General features: G+C 40.5%; 3 long non-coding RNA genes across 4 annotated transcripts; 2 read left to right on the plus strand and 1 right to left on the minus strand.

The window, feature by feature from the left end:
• Positions 1-7,139: 7,139 nt before the first annotated feature.
• LOC143490775 (uncharacterized) lies at positions 7,140-9,714 on the plus strand. The gene is made up of 3 exons (XR_013124974.1): positions 7,140-8,701; positions 8,802-8,933; positions 9,204-9,714. It is a non-coding gene; the product is annotated as an uncharacterized LOC143490775 (long non-coding RNA).
• A 622-nt stretch (positions 9,715-10,336) lies between these two features.
• Positions 10,337-17,104, plus strand: LOC143490793 (uncharacterized). 2 transcript variants are annotated; one of them, XR_013124983.1, is made up of 9 exons: positions 10,337-10,978; positions 12,633-12,663; positions 12,769-12,886; positions 13,394-13,485; positions 14,271-14,382; positions 14,602-14,716; positions 14,869-15,001; positions 15,218-15,351; positions 15,456-17,104. It is a non-coding gene; the product is annotated as an uncharacterized LOC143490793 (long non-coding RNA). The 2 variants fall into 2 exon arrangements; XR_013124984.1 differs by lacking the exon at positions 10,337-10,978 and adding an exon at positions 11,323-12,551.
• Positions 12,370-13,403, minus strand: LOC143490794 (uncharacterized). The gene is made up of 4 exons (XR_013124985.1): positions 13,360-13,403; positions 13,114-13,146; positions 12,739-12,971; positions 12,370-12,481 (listed from the first exon to the last, which is right to left on the minus strand). It is a non-coding gene; the product is annotated as an uncharacterized LOC143490794 (long non-coding RNA).
• Positions 17,105-17,212: the final 108 nt, after the last annotated feature.

Consider the following 17,212-nt stretch of genomic DNA (forward strand, 5'->3'; position numbering starts at 1 on the left):
TTTCCAGCGCGTATAGTGACCTCAGGAGCCAGTGGCTAATAAACATACATCGGGACCATTGGGACCAATTTACTATCTCGCCTCATACAAAAGTCTGTAGCAGACATTTCATACCAGACCACTTGATTGAACCAAAAACCCCAGAAGGTCAGAGAAGACTGACAAAGGATGCAGTACCACTTCTCTTTTAATGGAACGGATACAGCATTCAGGCTCCACAGCTAAGTGTGTGGGAGAGGAGAGAAAGACCGGCTGAGCCTACCTCCCTGGAAGATCCATCAACTGATCTTACAGTGGATCATGATTATTTTTCTGCTCCTGAGCCATCATCGCTAGACATGTCCTGCGCTGAAAATGAAGATCTGTCCCATGAAGTGGAGGAGCTGAGAAATCAGCTTCATGAGTTGCGTGCCCAGCTAACCTTTGGGTTACAACAATTCTCCGACGAGGACATTCGATTTTACACCAGGTAACGTGCAGTAAAGCTTTAGATGCAATTCACTTTGACAATCAGTGTGCTGTTAAAATTAGAAAAATATATCAAAAAATATATCATATATATATGTATATCATAAATGTATGTATATATTATATACATACAATAATAATAACAGTAATCATCATCGACATCATTTTGCCAACAGATTCCCAAGCTATGACCACTTAATGGCATTTTGGTGGCTGATTGAGCCATCCATCCACAAAATGGTTCGGGTCTCAAGAGCAAAGGCTGCAGCTAAGAAGAATGAAGATATGTCTCATTCACGAATGTCAGGGGTATGACAACATTTTTTTAACCCAAAAAAACAACAGTAAGGGATGACTCCCGCTATACATGTTATGTTATGGTAATATGTTGAACAAATGACCAGGGGGGTATTCCAGAAAGAGGGTTTAACAAACTCTAAACTTAACCCTGAACTCTGAGTTGTCTTACTCCGATCTGACATACTCAGAGTTTTCGGTTCCAAAACGGCTGATCGGAGATTAAGTAATCAGGGTCGCTCAACTCCGAGTAGGTTGACCCAGACAGAAGTGCGTTCACGCGTAACTATTAAAGGCATTCTTAATGGAACACAGATAAATAAGATTAATCATGGACTTAAATGCGAAAATCAGCCGAGCATCGTATTTCACACCATTGTAGCTTGAAGTATTACTGACTGCGTATGCAGAATATTTAGATATTATTAAATGTAAATGTAATACTATGGTAGCTGCTAGAGAAAGGCAGTCAGCATGTCAAAAAATTGCCAACAGAGTTAATGCGTGAGTGAAAATTATATTTTTATATTTAGCAGAAGGGCGTGATTATTTTATTATATTCTCCTCATTTATAATACTGTATTGAGTTTTATGTATTTTTTATGCACGCGGAAAGTATAAACGCTTCCACCGTTCGCGCAGAGTCGCGCGAGGTGGGCGGAGCGCTATGGTCACTCACTCAGACCTACTCTCTAATGCACATCAGATCTACCAATTGGATTCACTCAGACCTGCTCTTTAATGCAGCACAGACTGTTATGAGACTAGGATTGGTTAGGCTGGGAACCAGGGCGGCCTCTCACCTGAGCCCTCCCATGAGAGTCTGCTTGACCAATGTTTGAGAGGAGGTGGTCTATGTTGGGGGTGGGCTAAATGTCCTCCGTGTCCAGAAGAGCAGAAGTTGAAACACCTTCACTTTAGCTACAAGCATCAGGACAGATTAATCATCAGAAAATTATATTTTTATATTTAGCAGAAGGGTGTGATTACTTTATTATATTCTCCTCATTTATAATACTGTATTGAGTTTTATGTATTTTTTTTATGCACGCGGAAAGTATAAACGCTTCCACCGTTCGCGCAGAGTCGCGCGAGGTGGGCGGAGCGCTATGGTCACTCACTCAGACCTAGGCTGTGTTCGAAATAGACTACTACATACTGGATACTGCATACTGGACTCAGTATATACTGGATACTGCATACTGGTCCTCTTAGTAGTATGCAGTACAGTTTCCAGTATGCGACAAAAGCAAAGCACACTACGGGGTCACGTGAACGTAGCGTTGCATGATGGGATGCAGTACACCACGAAGATAGCTCTGTTTGCGTACTGGAATATTTTGCGGAAGTAGTAGGTCATCCGGGTATGTTTCGCGTACTGGAAATTTTCATTTTGGTCACATACTGCATACGACATACTGATTTGGGGCTCGATCAGTATGCCAGTAGTATGTAGTAGACTATTTCGAACACAGCCCTACTCTCTAATGCACATCAGATCTACCAATTGGATTCACTCAGACATGCTCTTTAATGCAGCACAGACTGTTATGAGACTAGGATTGGTTAGGCTGGGAACCAGGGCGGCCTCTCACCTGAGCCCTCCCATGAGAGTCTGCTCGACCAATGTTTGAGAGGAGGTGGTCTATGTTGGGGGTGGGCTAAATGTCCTCCGTGTCCAGAAGAGCAGAAGTTGAAACACCTTCACTATATACAATCATCAGGACAGACAAAATTCACTACACGTTCACCAGGACAGACAGAATTCATGCACTTTGTTATGGCAGCAGATCCAGTATCTGTGTCATTCAGGATTTAAGAAGCACTCTGATAACGGACGCGTGAAACCATGTGTTGAACAAAAAATATCTTTATATAAGAAAAATGCAATTCAAAACTCTTCTTTTTACAGTTTTCTTCCAATAAATCTCAACACGGTAAGCACGGTCAAAAAACTGTGTGTATCCGTGCTTCTAGATCTTTTTCCCACTAGCACACCCTCAGCTCAACAGCATCCCCGATAGGCCAGCGTTTCTCAACCGGGGTGCCGCGGCACCCTGGGGTGCCGTCTGTCTTCATCGGGGGTGCCGTCAAAATATTCTGATGTGAAATAAAAAACTATAGTTTAAAAAATTGAAGTTATTATACGCTTTAAAAATCATTAAAATGTATTTCATATGACCAGATCTCTCAAATTTGGTGGGCGTGAGCTTTTTTTCAGGCGGGGGGGATTGGAATCTGTCGCGATGGTTAGTGTAGCGGCTGTGTGTGTGTGTGTGTGTGTGTGTGTGTGTGTGTGTGGTTGGGGAGCGGGCTGGCTAAAGTCTACCAAGAAACAGCGCGATCTATATTCTGATTGGTTCAACCTGTTATAATATACAACCGATGGATTGGCTGAATATGCTGCGGTGTGCGGCGATTAGATTATTTAAAAAATAAATAAATAATAATAATATTCAAGCGTGAGAAATTCCATGTGTGGCGTGAGAGCGTGTGAAATCGCTAAATATGCGTGAGTCTCACGCTCAAAGCGTGCATATGACCTGCATATGACCAAGGTCAGCACGTGATTACGCAGGTTTCCCACTGACTGTAAGTCACATTTATCTGCTCTCTGTCTTAATAATCACTTTTTTTGTGTTATGTTGGCCGGGAGATGGTTGCAGAGAGTATGTTTTCAGGGTTGCCAACGCTCACGCATTGAGCATGAGACACACGCATTTGACCGTTTGCATGCATGCATATAAAGGGTGCCACAACTGAAAAAAGGTTGAGAAACACTGCTATAGGCTATCAAAAATAAGAGTCCCATCGTAAATTTGCTGTTCAACTAAACTGACATTATTGTATTTCATGAAATAATACAAAAATTACAAAAAACACTCATAAACAATATAACAAATACAAATTCTTATTTATGGCTCTAACATTTCGGCCCCTAATTGTATTGGCAGGGTACAAAACAATTACAAACTTACTAATAGAGCCATATCCATATCGATCCAACATCTACTGTACATAGTAATTTATTAATCAAATTTCTGTGTACGAGTCCATTATTAATCCTTTCTTGACTCATTCTGCTTCCTGCATAAGACAGAGTTTGTTAGTAGGCCTTTCCAATAGGGTAGATTTGGTTTGAACTTGAACCCGTCTGACCACTCCTCTTGAGTCTGGATAGGTCTTACGGATTTTTCTAGTCAACCAGGCATTCCTTGGGGCAGAATTGTCCACAATGAGAACAAGGTCTCCAGGAGTGAGATTTCTCTTGCGAGTATTCCACTTCTGTCGCTCTTGCAGCAACGGGAGGTATTCCTGGGTCCATCTTGACCAAAACAAGGTCGCCATATATTGTATTTGTCTCCATCTTCTACGGGAGTAGAGGTCATCCCTGCTAAATATGCCAGGTGGAAGAGCTGGTTGTCTTTTCATTAACAGAAGATGATTTGGAGTCAAAACCTCTAGGTCATTGGGCATCAGAGGCAGCAGTTAAAGGTCGATCATTAATGATTGCTTCAACTTCACTTAGCAGTGTGTGGAGGCCATCATCATCCAACACCTGCTGTCTCAATAGAGAATTCAACACCTTCCTTACAGTGCGAATCTGTCGTTCCCATATTCCACCTTGGTGGGATGCAGTCGGGGTGTTAAAAATCCAGGTGATGCCTTTCTGCATAAAGTCTTCTCTGATTTGAGATTGATCAAGCTCCTCTAGAGCCTCTCGGAGTTCTCTCTCGGCACCAATAAAATTTGTGCCATTGTCAGAACGCATTGTTGACACTTGACCTCTTCTACAGATAAATCTTCTGATGGCATTAATGCATGATGAGGTATCTAAAGAGTGAGCCACTTCTATGTGGACGGCTCTAAGGGCAAGACATGTGAACAAGACGCCATAGCGTTTTACCATGCTACGTGCTCTTCTGACCTCAAAGGGTCCAAAATAGTCTACGCCTACATGTGTAAAGGGAGGCTGGTCAGGGAGTACATGTTCCTCAAGTAAGTCTGCCATTTTTTGCTCTGCAGGTTTTGCATGCAGCTTTCTGCATGTAATGCAACTGGATATCACTGTTCGAGAGGCTCTGTTTAATCCTGGAATCCAGTATCGCTGTCTGACCTTTGCTATTAAATGATTTCTTCCACAGTGACCATTCTGACGGTGAACATGCGTCAGAATCAGCTTTGCAAGGTGGTGATCCTTGTGTAGCACTGTCGGGAATCTGGATTCTTCTGGCATGGCTGACTTGTTCAGCCGACCCCCCACTCTAATGACACCATCTTGCAGTACAGGATCCAATCTGTAGATTGGAATGGACTTCTTAACTTGGGAATTTTGTCCTTGGAGTGAGGCCAACTCCTCTGGATACATCTCCCTTTGACTGTGACATATCAATACAATTTCTGCATCCTCCAAATCTTGCACTGATAAAGGTTTCTTCTCCACTGACTGCCTTAATCATTTCATTTCTTCTTGAACTTTCAAGTCCTGTTTTCTTTTATCACTCTCCGTTAAAGCAACAACAGCTTTGCATTCCTTTCTCTTGTTGGCTAAGTAGTGAAGCGTGTCTTTCAATCGCAACATCCATGCAACAGCTTTCTTCAGTCTATGCCAGTCAGAGTAGTACTCTACCAATGTTGTCATGGCTGCAACTTTGGTTGTGCTAACGAGACTGACTAGTATTGCTCTTCTTAATTCACTATCCTCGTCCATGGTGTTGTGTATGTCTGGTCTTGTGGGCCACTCACGCTCATCTTTATAAAGGAAATGTGGACCGTTAATCCTTTTGTCATTCTTGATGAGTGAGGTAAACCTCATTCCTCTTGAAGCTACATCTGCTGGATTGAAAGAACTATTCACATATCTCCACTGAGATGGTAAAGTAGCTTCCCTGATGAATGCAACTCGTTTGGCCACAAAGGTCTTGAAGCGTGAAGCATCATTCTCTATGTACCTAAGTACAGTCTGTCCGTCCAAAACACAGACTCTTCAACTGTGGTCTCTGTTTCTCATCTTAACAGTTTATCCACCTTCACTGCTATGACTGCAGCAGTCAGTTCCATTCTAGGTACTGTTACCTGAATGTAGGAAGCTGTACCATAACTACTCTCACTTGCATCTGAAAAATTGTGTATCTGAGCCTTGAGAACGCGACCAAAGTGCCAACTTTTCAAGATCGCTTGGAGTGAGACTTGAACCTGGAGTGGGTGGCGAACGTAATTTGTTGTTATGGGGGGGGGGGGGGGGGGGGGTGTAAAATGGACTAAATTTAAGTATTATTATATCGTGATCGATCGATCGCCTGTGGTTGGCGCCAGAGCGAACTAGTAACTTTTTAGTCCAAGACGCTCAATGCGTGAGAGTTGGCAACCCTGCAGGTATAGCAACCAGAGGTGGGGACTCGAGTCACATGGCTTGGACTCGAGTCAGACTCGAGTCATTAATATTAAGACTTTTGACTTGACTTGAAAAAATATTCAGAGACTTAGACTTGACTTGGACTTTTACACCAATAACTTGGGACTTGAATTGGACTTGAACCTGTTTACTTGCAAAGACTTGATTTTTTTTTACCCCAAATCTAAATTTTAAAACGCATATTAATATTTATAAAGTGCGCCCCATTAATTTCATTTCCGTCCTTCTGACGCAGACCAGTCCTCTGCTTTTCCACACTCTGTACGTGTGTGTGTGCATGAACTGCAGCACAACCAATCAAATGGGGGGTTGGCGAACGTAAATTTTTACCGGGCGGGGTGTAAAATGGACACAAATTAAATATTATATCGCGATCGATCGATCGCCAGTGGTTGGTGCCAGAGCGAACTAGTAACTCATTGAATCATAGATGTGGATCAGAGGTAAATAAACTAGATTTTTTTCCGGCGTGAGAAATCGGATGTGTGGCGTGAGAGCGTGTGAAGACGGTCAAATGCGTGTGTCTCACGCTCAATGCATGAGAGTTGGCAACCCTGGGTTCTGTATCTGAACTCGGGGAAGAGAGCCTCTCTCTGTCACCATCATAATATCCAGTTCTATCTCAGCATGGATTGTGTATTTGAAGACATCTACGTCAAGAAAAAAATATATTGACAAAAGTGGAGCGAGTTTTCAGCTATGGGGACATCATTCATCGTGCACAAATGACATACAGACTTTTGGCCAGCAAATGCAATGCAGAATAGTTTACTGAAATGTCTAAAGTTGCAGATTCCAGTTCTTATATTTGTTTATCTTGTGTCACTCACACATGTTCTCCAAGAAACCAGATAAGAGAAGAGAGGGAAAATGCTGTTATGGTTCTTTGTATTGTACTGTGAAAATATCAGCACTTTTTATTTGAACATGGAGTTCTACTTATGACTTTTTCACGGAATATTTATTTCTGGAAAATTGTAGTTTAAAGTATGAATATTTTTGCAGCTAATTTTAACAAATTGAACTGTGCAATAAAGAGGTGTAATCTTAATTTTTTTTATACTTCGTGTTTTCAGTTGCACATGTTTTATCAAGATTTGAGGAGAATACAGATTTAAAAAAGAACGCATGTCTATTATTTACATTTAAAATATACCTGCAACATTGGTAAAAAAAAAAAAAAAGACTCGAAAGGACTTGAAATTCCAAGTTTCAGACTTGGGACTTGACTTGACTGTTGCCTGTCTTGACTCGAGACTTGACTTGACTTGAGTGTCTTTGCTTGAGACTTGACTCGGGACTTGAGGTATAAAGACTTGGACTTACTTGAGACTTGCAAAACACTGACTTGGTCCCACCTCTGATAGCAACTTGGCTAAAATGTGTGCATGAGGGCATTTGGTAGCGCATATCCAGTGTGTTTAACAAAGCCATGAAGCCGGGCTTGTTCACTATATTAAAGGACATCATGTCTTTCACTATGAACTCCCCGAGTTATTTCAGCGTGCCGCTTCGAATTATATCCATAAGGAGTTACACTTTCAAACGGTTCGGTCAGTGAACCCTGTCTGCTGTGCCGGTCAAGCTATCCGCGCTTTTGCGATTCATCCGTGCTTTAAATCTTATTGCGCCTATATGTGTGATTTTACGGTATTTCGCTGCTCACCGCATACTAAAGCTGTATAAGCGCAGAGAAACACTTTTGCGTATTTGAAGATGCAGCACTGGTCGTTGGCATTTTAGCCTTACAAATATACGAGGCTTTGTGGTGTTTTTTTAATGCAGAAGAAGGTTTGTAGTGTTACCTCGCGACGTAGCGACAGTAGCAAGGCACGTTTTACACAGTACCTGACCAGCATCTTTTTAAAAGCCAAAGTAATTTCACACAAGTGATGTGCTGCCCCTCTTTGGTAATTAGACTTTCAGTTGTGTCAGCTACTGTCGAGCCTGAAGCCATTGTGCAACAAGTTAAAGTGCGCTGTGTTAACTTCTCCACCTCTCTGCCTCCTGTTCGGGTTTGCTCCGTTCGTCCTCGGCTTGGCTCGCTCCCAAGTCACGTGACCAGTTTAAATAGCAGCCTGTGCGAGATTATCGCAAATGCAATTAATCGTTCAGCCCTATTACTAACCCATTTTGTCAGGTTAAATCCACCTCTTGAGCATAACGCCTTCAGTGACTGTGAAAGTGATATGGCTTGCTCTTCAGAAGCTACTGCAGTGAAACAATCATCAAGGTAAAAATTTCTCTCAATTGTTTTTGCAGCTTCAGCTGTTGTCTCATTTTGTTTGTCTTTTGCTGTCTTTCTCAAGGCAAAACAAGCACAGCTTGGGGAGGAAGTAGCCCCAAAGATGTGTACAGTCATTCTGTACTCTTGAAGAGTTCCATTCAAGTCTCCATCTGGCCACCAGAGGAAATGTAGAAAGTCATAGTCCTTGGGAGGTACCCTGACCTGGTAAAACATTGCCTCTATGTCGGCCATCATTGCAACTGACTCTTCTCCTTGTCAGCACTCCAATCAAGGTATTAGTGAGATCAGGCCCTTGAAATAACTGGTTATTCAATGAAACTCCTTGATATGTGGCTGTGCAGTCAAAGACAACTCTGATTTTCTTCTTTTTAGGGTGGTACACCCCATGGTGCGGGATATACCAGACCTCTCCTTCCTTGCTCTGGCCACTTTTCTCAGGCACCTTTTCTGCGTAGCCCCTTGCTATGATGTCGTACATGAAAGCCTTATAGTCAGCATGAAACTGTGAGTTCTTGTTGAGTTTCTTTTTAAGGTTGATTGCTCTTTGTTCTGCAAGACTGCGATTACTGGGCATCTTCACTGGCCTGTTCCTAAATGGAAGACTGATGCAGTAATGTCCATCAATGAACTGACAAGACTGTTCAACATCCTTCATGAACTGCTGATCATCTTGTGACATCTCTTTTCTGTCCTCACAGCTGCGCTCTGAGAAATCAGTGTTAAAGCTTTGAGTTAATAACTCTTCAATGCTTACCACGGATATCCTGTTTACAGTGAAACCTTGCAATCCTTCATCTATGTCCTGAGGATGATCTCCTCTTCTAATGGGACCATTGACAATCCATCCAATTGCTGTTCGTACTGCATATGGACCGTCTCCTTGACTATTGATGACTTGCCATGGTTCTATTGCCTTGTGAGCATTACCGCCAATCAGCAGGCCAATCTCTGCATTGATACTCGGTAGGCATACCTCCTCAAGGTATGTCCACCTCTTCAGGTCCTTTTGCTGAGGAATGTTTTCCTTTTTGACAGGAATTTCAGGCTGTGTGAACACTGAAGGTAGGTCAACATACGTTGATTCACCGTTGTCTTGCTCAACGTATAAATGTTGAATCAACGTTGAAATGTGACGTTGATTTAACGCTAAAGTGCACATACGGTTCTACGTTGAATCAATGTTGAAAACCGGTTGACACTGGACGGTTGATCAACGTTGGTTCAACCATTATCTAAATATTGTTTTTATTAAAATCCAGTCCTGCTTTATGTACAGCAGGATGCCCATAAAGGGAATTTTTATCAATGAGTTAATTAGTTAGTCTATTATTAATGAGTAATTAGTGTATTAGTTATATAGTAGTCAAATATAATAATAATAATAATAAACAACAATCACAGTCACAAATAATTTATGCAAGAGCATTTATTTTAATAAATGTAGAACGTTGAATTTCCCTGGTCAATGGGTCTACTTCGCCACTGCAGCTGAATAAATATGAATAAAATTGAAATTAGATTATTGTATACGCACTATTTGAAATTTCATTTTCATTGTTCAACCACACATAAGAGTACCTGTAAGAGTAAGAATGAGTACCTGATGTTTATCTTCTCCTTGGAACTCCTCCTTCTCTCTCAGGTGCGTATTTTAACCATTTCTTCACTGCATCAGCAAATCCTATGTGGGTGCTTTCAGGAATTTGCTTCTGGAGAGCAGCTGGAACAAACACAATTTTTCTGATAAGTAGATATTCGATATCAGTTGCCTTTATAATAAAAACATACTTTAAGAGATGTTTTGAAGCGGGTTCGGGAAACGAGGCAGAAACTGCTTAATCCAGAAAATCCCGAGGAGGGAAACTTTATTTTCCACGCAACTCAAACAATAGCACAGTTTTCTCCTCGCGCAGGCGCCGCTCCCCCAGTGTCACTTAAAGGGCTAAAACTCCCTGAGTGGCCAAGTGGCTGTCTGTTAGGGAATTCGCTGCGAGGAGTAGTAGCCTAGTCGCTACAGTTTAATAGGTGTTTAAAGAATCTTTATTGTAAAGGGTACTATTAGGGTTTATTATTATTAAGGTTTGCGCCTGCTTCATTATTCATGCAAAAACGTTTGTAACACGGACATTTTTGTGAGTTAAAATTAGGTAAAACATGGCGCCCGTAAGCGGTTTGAGTGTGATGAGTCTCGTTCTCCGTGTCGTCTGTGTGTTATGGCGTTTGCTTGTTCCTATTTAAGTTCTTTCTGATCGATTTGCTGTTGTCTGTTGTTAACGTTACATTGGTTACATTACATTATGTTTCGCTCAGTTTCATTATATTCTGAGGCTGAAAACCTGAGTTTTCGTATTCGTTTTGCACATTATTTGCCCGTGAAACTAACTAAATGTAAAACCTAAGCATTTCACATTTAGTGAATTAAATGCTCAAATGTATGTAAAGGTTTGAACAGAACCTTTACTGCTTTGTACTGGTGTTCTGACATTTTGACCCCCTCCAGCAAATAGAGCTGTGTTTTTGCAGAGCGGAAACCACGAGGATAAACTGAGGTAAGAAAGTAAATTGACGGTTTCATGAGCAACGTCACCAAAAAGATGCGCGCGGAGATTTGTCCCATGGGACCACAGTGCAGATCCAAATTCTTTACCATATAAACAAGACAATAAACGTTACTATTTTCAAGCACTGTATGTATGTGTAGCAATACATTATTGCACTATTATCCTCACACAATGATGACGCATATACGCAGGGATTTAGATTTAATTAGATCTTTCAAAATAAAAGTCTCTCAATAATAGCCGAATCTACTGTAAGTCTCTACGTCAGTCAGCTTAATAATCAAGATCGTATCAATTGAATGAGCAAACTCACCCTGCCAACAGAAGAAATTCTTCCAGATCCTTACAAAATATTAGAATGGGAGGATGATTTGTCAAAATGGCCTCCAGTTCAGTGGCCAGATATCTTTACTTATTTGATTGAGAAACCTAGTGTTTACACTAAAGAGAAACTGCGCGCCTACAAGTCACTGGATGAAATGAGGTGATTATTTTGGTGAACATGCTACAATGATTAAAATTGTGCAAAATAAAGTACAGAGACATATATTGTAGAAAAATATTTTATTTGTTACTGTACTCAGTTTAATAAACGTGGCAAATGAAATTATAAATCTCATATGTGTATATACAATAGACAATGCATATACAATGTATGAAATACATACGTGAAATCCGAAAGTGCTTGCACTAGCTAGTTAGCAATAGCACTTCGGACAAGCTCATTTTTATTTTAAGCCCTGGCCGAGTAATTGACAGTTATAACCAGACGTCCTGAATTAAATAAATGTACGAAAATCCACCTGACCTAAAATGAAATGGGCGCTACAGACGCGGGCATTCTTTATGATGTCCTCTGTCCAGTCCACCCTGTTAATAGCCTGCAGCCACAGCAGTCTCCTATTGCTCTGAAATAGACGCGATCCAGATGGTATTCGATAAAACTTTAAACCTTTACCCGACGAATAACGGTTCTAACAGCCGTATACACAACAACCAGACATCTCTATTTTGAACAACACTACATATTTTAAAAAACAGCGCTGATGCTAACGCAAGTCAATGATAAAATGCTACACTTCCGTTGCCAATATGCGCGCGCATCTTCGTGACGTCATCTTTGTATACAAACTTTGAAAGGGTCTATAGTTATCTAAATTAAGGTGGGGAATAAGTGGCCATATTTGATTAGAAATTAGATTTGACTGTTTGAAATTCTACATAATTCGGTCACTGATATGTAAAATCAGGTGACTACTGCAATATATTTATATATTAGTTGGGTTTGCAAATGCCCAGCTAATGTGTTTCACGTGCATGCATGAACTTACCAAACATTATGTCATGAAGGGCAGTATCTTTGAAAGCCCTCTTGTGGCCTTTACCAGCCCAATTCAGCTGACTTGCCAAACCATTAAAAAGGGCATGGGTCAGCATCCGTCTCATAACCATTTCTTGTGTGTGTCCACCCATGATGGAAAGGTAAGACACCTAAGAAGACAGCATTGATGAGACTTAACAAAAAACGATGTAATAACAAAGGCAGCTTTAACAATGACATGTAAGGAATGATAAGGCAGTCAAAGTTTCTATTATATACCTTACTAACTGGTATACTAATAAGAGATGTTTTTATTTTCAGCACTGTGCATACTGAGGAGAGGATGGAAGAGGTGAGTTGTTGGTTCTAATTTATTACCCTTGCTAAATCCTGTCACAAAGTTTAAATTTTATGTAAGGAAAAGTACCATCTTTTGACGTTCCTTCGGATCTCTTAGGATGACCTCTGCCTGATCCAAATCTGCCATGGTTCTAAGGGGGAGACTGATGACAGAAGGCGGTGTGTTTTCAGTGTCCTGCCTCACTAAGTCTCGTCTCAGGGCCTTTACATCATGGGTGAGCTTTTTAATTTCTTCTCTCATCTCTCTGTTTTCCTCCATAATTTGTGCAAGCATTTGCACCACTTTGCTAAGTCCAATGTCTATAAAGCAAGATGAAATTTATTCAATGAATGAAAATTATACAAATTATCACAGTACAGCCCCTGACCCCTCCCTTCGGGCGTGTGTAGATGTAGTCTGTGTCTAAGTATAAGACTGAAACAGTGATCTTTTGGTTCATACCTCTGAGCATTTGTCTGGGTTGTGGTTGTACCTCTGGATATAAAACATTAAAGGTTTGTCATTATACTATGATTTCATTATGTAAAGTCATACCATAGAATCAAAACACCCTTCTTATGAAACCATATTTTTTAGAAATATTTTTTTAACTGCTAAGTGCCTCCACTTGATGGATACTATTATAATATTTTGAAGGTCTTGGAATTACACATTGTTGCACAATAATCTGATTGGAATCTGACTAACCTGTATCGTTATCACAACTACTTGACTTTTGCAGATGGTGATGGCTTTCACCATTACTATGATGGGCTGAAAGGACAATGAAAGCAAAGAAAATTGTACAGAGCAGAAACTAGAGCAATAAAACAGGTAATGAAGTCTTTCAGATCTCCTATAGATAAAGAGCAGAGTTCTCAGGGTTCTTACCAAATAAATTCCGTTCAGGCCAGGTATGGTCCAGGACATCAGATGCTACTCTGTAACTTTGATAGAAATCTGTAGAGATAATTAAGTACATAGTGTTACGGTGAGAGGAGGCAGGCACGACGAGTGTTTAACGTTGTCACACAAACGTTTATTCACGTACACACAACGATCAAGTCCAGCACGAGTAGCGCAAGCACTCAGTACATGTAACATTTACACGGCATGGGCTTTAGACAAAGACGAGCACGGGACATTGTGCAAACGCACATTAAATAGACGAACTACACGATCCCCAGTGATCACGAGACGAGGCACAGGTGAGACCGGTGAACATACCATGAATGACCCACACCCATGGAAATACAAAATGGACATAACCAGACACAGACGACATGAACACAGGCCCAAAAGGAGGGGTCCGGAGCTGTCCCATGACACATAGATGTTTTGGCACTTTTACAGAACCATTTGTGTTTCAACCAAATCCAACTATTTTTGCTTATTAATTTGGTTTGTGGCTATAATTAATAGAGAAGAGAATACATTTGCTAAATATTGTTGCCAATAATGAATATTTTAAAGAAGCATTAAAGTTCACAATATGTTTTTCCAAAAAAGTCTACCACAAGTATTATCTTTAAATTCTACAGCCACCAGACTATGTTCTCTTTAATTTGAGCTGGTAGAATATGAAGGCACGTGTCCATGCCCTTTATTTGTTTTTTTAGTGTTTCAGATGAAAAAGAAACATGGAGAAGGGAAAAGATAAGACATGAATAAGACAAGTCATCAACTGGAGGGGTCATTAAACAGCATCGTCAACCATGCAGTTAGGAACATGTAAGTACCTGGTGAAAGTATTGATGAAGGTTTGGGAATGCATGTTTTCCTTGTACACTCCTCTTCTGCTTCCTTGTAAATATTGTACTTTGGGTTTGGTCTGCAAGATTACAACAGTTACAACTGCCAAAACATACCAAAAAAATCTGTAACATGTGGCACAACTGAATTAACCTTACTTTGATATCCTTTTTCTGCGTTCTGCATTTTCCTGTTCAGATTCTATATCTGTTGTGGCACAGCCAGGTTCCACTGATCTCTTTAAACAATCTATAGCTTTCTCATATGTGTCTGGGCAAAAAAAGGAACATGGAAACACCTTTAGAAAGCAGAGGTATATAGAATTCCTCACTTTAAATACTTTATTGTTTGCTTAATTGACATTCCAATCAAGTTCTTTAGTAGCAGACTTACCACAAGTTGCTAAGCACCGAATCTGCTCATGAACTGTCCAGTCTAAGCTTGGTTTGATTTGTTGTTTCACAGCTCTGTGAATGTTGACGCTGTCACGTGGGGGCCAGAGACATTGTCTATTTTGGACCCATGAAGTGGGCACAACTGCCGTACTCTTGTCAGCAAACTCCACCACGTGCCACAATTGCTCCATCGTCTTGGACAGGTAGATGCTATTTTTAGTTTTTCAGAACAAAATGTATTATGCTTATTTTAGTATCTAAAATTGTGTCACTAGTACTATTTGAATACTGAAGGATAGAGCCAGAACACTCCTGAAACAAGATAACTGAGCAAGAAAAAAAATCTGATTAAAATCTGAGAAAAAAAATAAAATCTGAGAAAAAAAATATATTTTAGAACTATTTCTCTTTTTCCAAAGATGAACTGAACATAACTGGAGGTCGGAGTATCTAAATGAACATGTGGACAAGTGGAATAGCTATAAAACCATCCCCATCCTTATAAAGCGCACACTTTCTTACTGTGCAGCCTAGATACTTTGAAAATATTGAGGTAAGATGATGCACAAGGATATGAAAAATAATTATCCTTATGTTTGAATGTTTGATAGATGACAAATATAACATCATCTGTTTTCACTATGTTTTTAACCACAGCTATCTCGTCACCAACTTGTAAGCAGTTGTCACCTAGCTCCGTGGAAAAAGTACTCTCATTCAGAATGGCTTTTTTGTACTGTTCTGCTGTTCCAAACTGTGGAGGTAGAGGTCCATTACAGTGCATATTGTATACAGTTACTGAGTCTACTGGAATTGGCACAATTGCTGTTGGCATTTCAGAGAGTCTCTTCACTATTTGCTGAAGTGGGTGATGTGGTTTTCGCACAAGCCTCTTAATTTTTCCCAAGTAATTTTCAAAGGGAAATGCTGAAATGTTGTCCAAAGCCCCAAAGTTGCGGTACTCATCTGCTAGGTGGAGTAGTTGATGGACATTAAACACAATTTCCTCCTTTCCATACAATTGACCAAAATGTCTGACAAAAGCCACAAGCATATTATGAGCAAAGATAACCTTTTCATCTGGTATATCTGGTGTCAACAGCAAAAACATGGCCACCGAAAACAACATGAAATTATCATAAACCCCATGTGGCATGCAATCTTTAAGCACCACAGGACCAGTATAAATCATAAACTGACGTAGTTCTGTTGCCTTCCAACGATCAATTTCTGTTAGTTCCCTTGGTTTACGAGAGAATTCACAGGGTGTGTTGGGCCTTTGCATTAACAGTTTATTAGATATTAATGCCACGGTTTGAGAAGGAAGCCTGGTAGCCAAGTTCTTGCCCCTTAACCAAAAAACCAGCAGCTTTCTCATAACTCCAAGACAACACAGGTGCATATAATCAATTGGAAACTGGGAGACCATTTTTACAATGCCTGTCAAAGGGCTGAGTTTCTGCTCCAAATGGTGTTCTTCATCAACCATAGCACAAAAATCCATGTCGGTTCTAAGCTTGGCTTTAGTTTCAGGGAATGTCATTTTGTTGTGGCATTCACCTACTTACACACATTTGTCACAGCCAGAATAACCATTATGTCCCTTTATGTGCTTAACAAATGCTCTGGCTGGTGCATCACACACAAAAGCGGACACCAACACCTGTAGCTGCTTGTCATTATAAACAATGCCATGGTGTAACACATTAGTCAGGTCCTTCACAAATTCATTAAGATACTCATAAACACTGACAGGCTTGCTTACTCCACAATATAAACCTACAATGAAAGGAGACTTGGAGTAATCACAGTCTATTAAACAAAGAATTGGCCAAAGTTGAGTTCTGGAACTTTTGAAAAGTGAGAGACCGTCAATGTTAAACTGTAATTTGAGTCTTTTGAGACTAGTTCGGAGGTTAAGATGGCTCAGTTTTTGTCGTATTGCATGCTCCAGCCCAAAATGGTAATACTTGCCATTTCCCATTTTTTGTGTGCCTACTCGTGATTGGGTACCAAGTAATGTCCTTCCATCTCTGGGAAGTGTTGAATGACACACACACAGAATGCTCAGCAATGCATTTAGTGCAACCAAGGAAATGGAGAAATTAGTCTGATTGTGTGATTTGTGTGTGACTTGTCTATTTGTCTGTATTGTGGTATTTGTGTGTTAACGGGCCACCCAATGGAGGATGGGTTCCCTTTTGAGTCTTGGTTCTCCCGAGGTTTCTTCCTTCCCCCCACCATCATAGGGAGTTTTTCCTCGCCACTGTCGCCTTTGGCTTGCTCATTGGCGTTCTGGACCCATAGTATTGTTAAACTTGTAAATCCTGTATTAAAAGCGCTATACAAATAAACCTTGATTTGATTTGATTTGATTTGTCCTTCTGTAGTCTCAGGCTGTATGTTATAACCTG

Source organism: Brachyhypopomus gauderio, unplaced genomic scaffold (assembly GCF_052324685.1).
Source record: "Brachyhypopomus gauderio isolate BG-103 unplaced genomic scaffold, BGAUD_0.2 sc66, whole genome shotgun sequence".
NCBI lineage: Eukaryota > Metazoa > Chordata > Actinopteri > Gymnotiformes > Hypopomidae > Brachyhypopomus > Brachyhypopomus gauderio.